We start from the raw sequence: 6,000 nt of genomic DNA, 5'->3' as shown, positions 1-6,000 counted from the left end.
TCCCATGGCTCTTATTTCTGCCGAGGATCGAGGAGCGAGGAGCGATCATGGAGGAGCGATAACCGAGGAACCACCAGACGAATGAAATCCTCAGATACTCACCCCGCCCCCTTACTGTGTATCGCTCACTGATTGGACGAGGCAGTGCATGCACTGATCTGATGCTTCTTGACATGAGAGCAGTTTCCCAGCGGAGTGAAGAAAATACATGAACCTCACGGGACTCACTCCTCAGTTTATACCGTGTTTTGTTTCAATTCATGTATCATTTAGTTACAAATATGTGATATATCTGAACAACAAAGTGGTCAAAAATCATTTTATTCATTTATTGGAAACATTTTCATGATCGCTTTTTTCGTTTCACATTTTCATTTATTGTCATTTCCATTCAGTCAGTCATTAAGTGCTATTAAAATGTTAATGTGCTACATATCCACACAAACACACAAAGTGTGCAATCCAATGAATGTTAATCTAACTGGGTTTTGATAGATAACATATCTCTTTTTCTTCTCTCAATTATTTTATTTCTATTGTGCACTCTAATCAATATTAATCAAACTATTGTTCGTTTAAATACATTTTAAGAATGGCGTTTATCTTTTTTGAGAATGACTTCTTATTTTATTTCATGTATTTGGATCTACAACAGATGATACTAATGTTTATGTCAGTAAATGTGCACTAACAGAGGCGGGGGTGTTTGTGGAAATAACGGGTACAGAGCTGGCTGCTGCCAGACGAACAGCTGTGCAGCGTCATCACAAACGGACGTCGCTTCACGTGACGCTCCGGAGGAAAGGACGTCCCATTGCTCTTAAAACTCATTTCCCTGCTTCTCGTGGTTTCCTTGCGTCCCTCCATGCTTCCCTGGTGGGAGGGACTAAACGCAGGGAAACGACGTAAGTGAGGGAAGCAAGGATTTCATTTAATCGACCTGAGAAGCAGCCCCAGCTGTTACTCCGGAAGAGAAACACGTTGATTGTGTCACCTGTGCGTAAAGGTACCGTGCGGAACAGAGCCGGGGATAGCAATTAGTGAACAGTACGAAATTGCAAAAACAATGCAGTCAAATTAAGGACCGCTTCATTATTGGGGTTGGTTGTGGCATGATTGGCATTATTTACTTAACTTAGCCTACCTCATTATCGTAATAAAAGAAATCACCACCACTCCAGCAGCTAATCAGACACGCCCACGATTCTGCATCACCAACAGGTGTTGAGTGTGGCTAACATGCTACATGCTATCATCGTTGTTGATCGTCCAGTGGTGATGTAAACGGTCACTAAACAACGTTTACCTTTTGGTGACCTGTGTGAGGGCTTCCGGTTGTTTGTCACTGTTAGTCCCAGATGTGACGGCGGTGCCTCAATTTGAAAACGTTCTGAATGTATTGGAGAGGCGCAGTGGGAGAGCGAGGACGACTGGACTGTTAATGCTTTGAGATGAACGAGCAGACAAGTTGAACCTGAGGCTGAAAGTGGAGGACTTCCCTCGCAGACTGCTGTACAGAGAGGTGAATACAACAAACTCTAGATCAGAATGACAACATATATTGCATTGCCTCAACGTTGTTTACACATCTACATCTGCGTTGCCTGCCTCGATAATGTCTTTTTTTCTGATGAAAATTCAAGTTATTTCATTTATGTGGCCTTTTACTGGTTCTTGCCCCCGCCGTGGTGTCTGTCATTCTTTTTTAGTTATTTGAGTTTTGTCTTCTTTTATGGTGTGTTCTACTGAGTCCATAAGCCTGCACAGGAAGGCAGTTTTATAAATGATAATCAGTTGTGGGCTTCAAAGTGTTGTCTATAAAAGGAATTTACTGTTGGTTTTGGCATAAGTGTATAGCCTACATTGACATGTGTTGTTATTTATTTTTTAAGCCTAGCCTAAAGCTGTTAATTTAACTCTATATCCTCATCCTACCCCCTCCAAATCCCCTTTCAAATGTAATGCAGGTATGTTTACTCAGAGTTAAACATACCTAGGCCTACTTAAATATGTAATTAAAGTAAAAATAACCTTAGTTGAGTACAAATATTCCAATACTTACTAACACCTATTCAAGTGTTAACAAAGCTATACGTAGGCCTCGTTATTGTTAAAAGGACATTAATTATATTTTCAAAGTGAATTCTTAAATAAAATATAAACAGGTTTGCCTAGGAAAGGTAAAAGCAAGAAAGAAAGTCATACAGGGCGGAGTGATGGGATGGGGAGTAGTTGCTTGAGGAGGAGGGCAGTTCATTGAGGTCAGGTTGACAGTAAAGAACAGATGAGATGGGGCGCCTGAGAAGTGTTTTGTAGATGGGATGTTATAGGAGGGGGTGGTGGTGGGTTTGTGGATGGGAGTAGAGGGGGAAATCTAGGCCAGTGTCCAGACTCAGAGCACCAAAGGCCCCGCATCCCTGGATGCCCCGTGTCAGCCCTCTGACAGGAGAGATGGGACTTTAACACAGAGTTTTTCACCACCAGACGCTCCCCGTCTCCTCTGAAGAATACCCCCCCTCCTCAACTGGCTCACCAGTCAGAGTTTGAGGAGAGAAATGCACTCGTTACAATAAGGAGGGCACATGGCATGGGACCTGGGCTTTGAGTGCCGCCTCCTCCACACTCTCAGCAGAATAAGGATCTTTCCTGCAAGTGCTGTACATTTCCAAAGTTGACCTGAAGTAAATATAATTTAGGAGGAAAATGCACAATGTTGAGGTGCATGACCACACAATATTATGTCGATTCTTGTTGGCTATTTAAAACTAACAACGTTATTGAGCTTGAATACATGACACGCTGATAGCTGAATTACAATATTCATCCTCATCCCTGCAGTCTATTCTGCTCGCTCCTACCCCACAGATAAAGCAGACTTATTGTCAGGCTTAATCAGGTGGTCTGTTACCTTGGTAATTAAAGCCTTGTTAGAGATATAAAACCTTGAGACTCAAATGGAGAGTCCCTGGCGAGTCAAACCACTGAGCAAATCCTTAAACCAAACAACCTTCCAGTGGGAACACTTCTTCTCTGAGGATAGACGTTTAATTATCTCTTCTTGTTTGAGGGGAAAAGGAAGGAAAAACTGTTTCACTCCCTCTTGTTTGTCTTAAAAGCTCATGAGTATTTATTGGAATTAATTGAAGTGGCAATCAGTGTGCTATGTTTGATTTTACCATGTATATTGACCTAAGATAGATAATATTGTGAGATAATTTACAAAGAGGGGATGATTGTGCGTGATCGTGTTCGCAAGGAAAACAAAGAACATGGTTGTATTGTCTTATTTTAGGGATATTAAACTAGTTTGTACTTAATTTACTTTAATGAATCATCTTTTTAGTATTGCTGCTAAGTGTGATCATTTATCATTTATTCCCAATTGATGCAAAACACCTACCTGAATGTTGGCTTTCGTAAACTAGGCCAACAATTTCCCCGGATGAATATAATTTTTCCCGAAAATAATGCAGCATATTTGAGCAACATGAAGTGATAATTTATCATTATTTAATGACTTCCCACAGACAGTACATCACACATGGCGCAGTCAGCGACAACAGCTGTGCAGGATCTTGATGGGCTGATTCTCCGAGACTAAACTTCTGCCTGTTCTGTCCCACAAAACCCTTTGACCTCTTCTGTGATGTCCAGCCTGACTTTTTCCTCTCTGAAAGGCCATTACTGTACCTCTCCGCTTCGTCCCACACTGTGTCTGTTTCTCCTTACCTCCGTGGCATACTCCTCTAAATGGGCCTGGCATGCATCCCACTACAAAGGTATTGTCTGTGGGTGGTGTTTAGGGAGGTGAGACCTTCTCTGGGACACACTAATCAGCTCCAAACCAAGGTCCGGGCAGGGAGGCACTGGACAGGTGAGTGGAACCACTCGCTACCCCCCCACTGGCTGCTCCTTAGCGTGAGGGTCAAATCTGCTCCATCCTTTATGGCCCAGTCACTCCTTCATCCTGGTGTACCCAATCACCTGGCTTCCATCCCTGGTCCCTTCCTTGGGGCCCCTGAGGGAGGGAACAGTGAGCAGCTGCTCTACCATGGGGGCTTCCTGAACGCGCCTTCTGCCACCCCCGTGTGTTTTAACCTTTTATTTTAATTAACACGGTTCCAACTCCCAACTCCCCCCACCGAGGTCCGGAGAGAGGTTCTCGGGGTTTATGCAACTGTCAGGGAAGTGGGAGAGTCATAGGGGAGCAAGAGAGGTGGTGGGCGGGTGGTAGAGATGAAGGTGAGAGGGTGGAGGAGGGGATGAATAATGTGTGCATGGCCTGGGAGTGAGGGTTCTTCTAATCCTTCAGAGCCTTTTCTATCCACATGCCTCTACACAACTACAACACACCAGTCATTCCACGCATCTGCTTATTTTCCAGGTCCAATCCCAAACTAAATTGGACATGATGAGATGGCCTCTCTTAATTTGCACCACAGCTCATTACTCTGCAAGAGAGTCAAAAAGGTTTAATCCGACCTCTAGTCATTGACTACGCAATTGTGGACTTTTGTAAGAGCTCACAAAGGCCAATTCACTGGGTTAGGTTAAGATCAATACAATGTTTGTGTTTGTTCTGCATCTCACATGGAGTTTACTCATCAATATAACTCAAAACAGTAGCTACTATTTTTGGCCTTGAAATATTTGTACATTTGGAAAAAAATGCTTGCCTGAATTCTTCAATTCAGTTTGACATCCATTGAACCTGGTAATCAGACATCCGGTAACATGAGGTGAGTCTGGGTGATGTGTAAAATGTTCTGTATGATAAGGGCCCTGTAGCACACTTAGTTAACTACCAGAATATGGAGGGGTGAGTGGGCTTGATCTCATCTTACAGTGAAGATCTCCTAATGAGAGAGTGGTAATGAGCAAGAAAAATCATTCTCATTTCAGTAAAAAAAAAAAGGGGGTTGCTATCTTTTCTTTTCATCTTTTGTGGCGATGCCAAGTGGAAAATGTCCATCCTTCACCGAGAGATTTTTATGTTCGTCTTGGCTCATGGTAATGCACCTAGGGGAATCTCTTTCTTGGCATGGCCATAGTGGTCACCATTTGCTCGAGACAGGCTGTGGAGGTCAAAGCCATTTGAGAAGGACATAAAACCCCTAGAATGATTTTTGATCACACTATGAAACCGTCCCACTGTGTTTAAACGGTATTCTTCATGCCAATAACACATCTTTGTGGAGATTCTTGTCATGACAAGCAGTTTAAAATTGGTCTAAGAGAATAACTCCACATTCCATAGGTGTATATTCTGAACATAGTAGTTATAAAGCTAGCTGGTGAGTGATCGATGTATAAGTTTGTCTAGGAATGTCATTATGCTACATATCAGTTAGCTATCATGGTGTGCATTTACTTGGTGCTGGATCCAGGTGATAATATTGTCACTAAAGTCATGGTAACACCCTACAGCTCGGGTTGTGATGTTGCAAGTCAGAGCTACGACTAACATCTCGTGACCTCAGTTTTTTGATGGAGTAAGTAAGGGGAAAACTGCCAGGAACTTCTCCTCATGAAGACCCAGAGCAAGGGCACTGTCTCCCCAGCCCCATAGATCAGCCAGCCCTGAATGTCAAACCGCACAGCAGCCGCTGCAGTGCCAGGAGTCCCCCTCTTGCTCCCTCTCTGGCCCGTGATCTGCTGTCTGGTGACACCACTGTGCTAATGACCCGGTTTGGGAGTTGCTTCACGGGGCTCCTTGGCTTGGGAAGATGGAAGTTTCGGATAAATCCAGCTGGAAGGTCACTGTTGACGAGCACCATTCACTCAACATCCCCTCTACTTTGCTGACATCCCTCAGTCTGCAAGGATGTTGAGACATGTAGGCCGTCACTGACCTTTTATTGAAACAGGCGTGGCTATTCACTGAGAGGCAAATCCCGAATATTCTTCTATGAGTTCCACATATACACATGTAAATATATGCACCAGCTCTTGGTGGATAAATACACAGTTTTATGTGAACTGCATACATATGATCAATTT

At 43.4% G+C, this 6,000-nt stretch overlaps 1 protein-coding gene across 1 annotated transcript in view; it reads left to right on the top strand.

Moving 5' to 3' along the window:
* The first annotated feature begins 1,480 nt into the window (after positions 1–1,480).
* The window catches only part of LOC117558357 (zinc finger protein 521), a 97,343-nt gene continuing 92,823 nt past the window's right edge, over positions 1,481–6,000 (top strand). Inside the window, exon 1 of the mRNA XM_034234498.1 lies at positions 1,481–1,522. The gene's annotated coding sequence lies outside the window, so the exon portion shown is untranslated. The remainder of the gene's footprint in view (positions 1,523–6,000) is intronic.

Source organism: Gymnodraco acuticeps, unplaced genomic scaffold (genome assembly GCF_902827175.1).
Source record: "Gymnodraco acuticeps unplaced genomic scaffold, fGymAcu1.1, whole genome shotgun sequence".
NCBI classification, from domain to species: domain Eukaryota; kingdom Metazoa; phylum Chordata; class Actinopteri; order Perciformes; family Bathydraconidae; genus Gymnodraco; species Gymnodraco acuticeps.
This window is presented reverse-complemented; position numbering and strand designations above follow the sequence as displayed.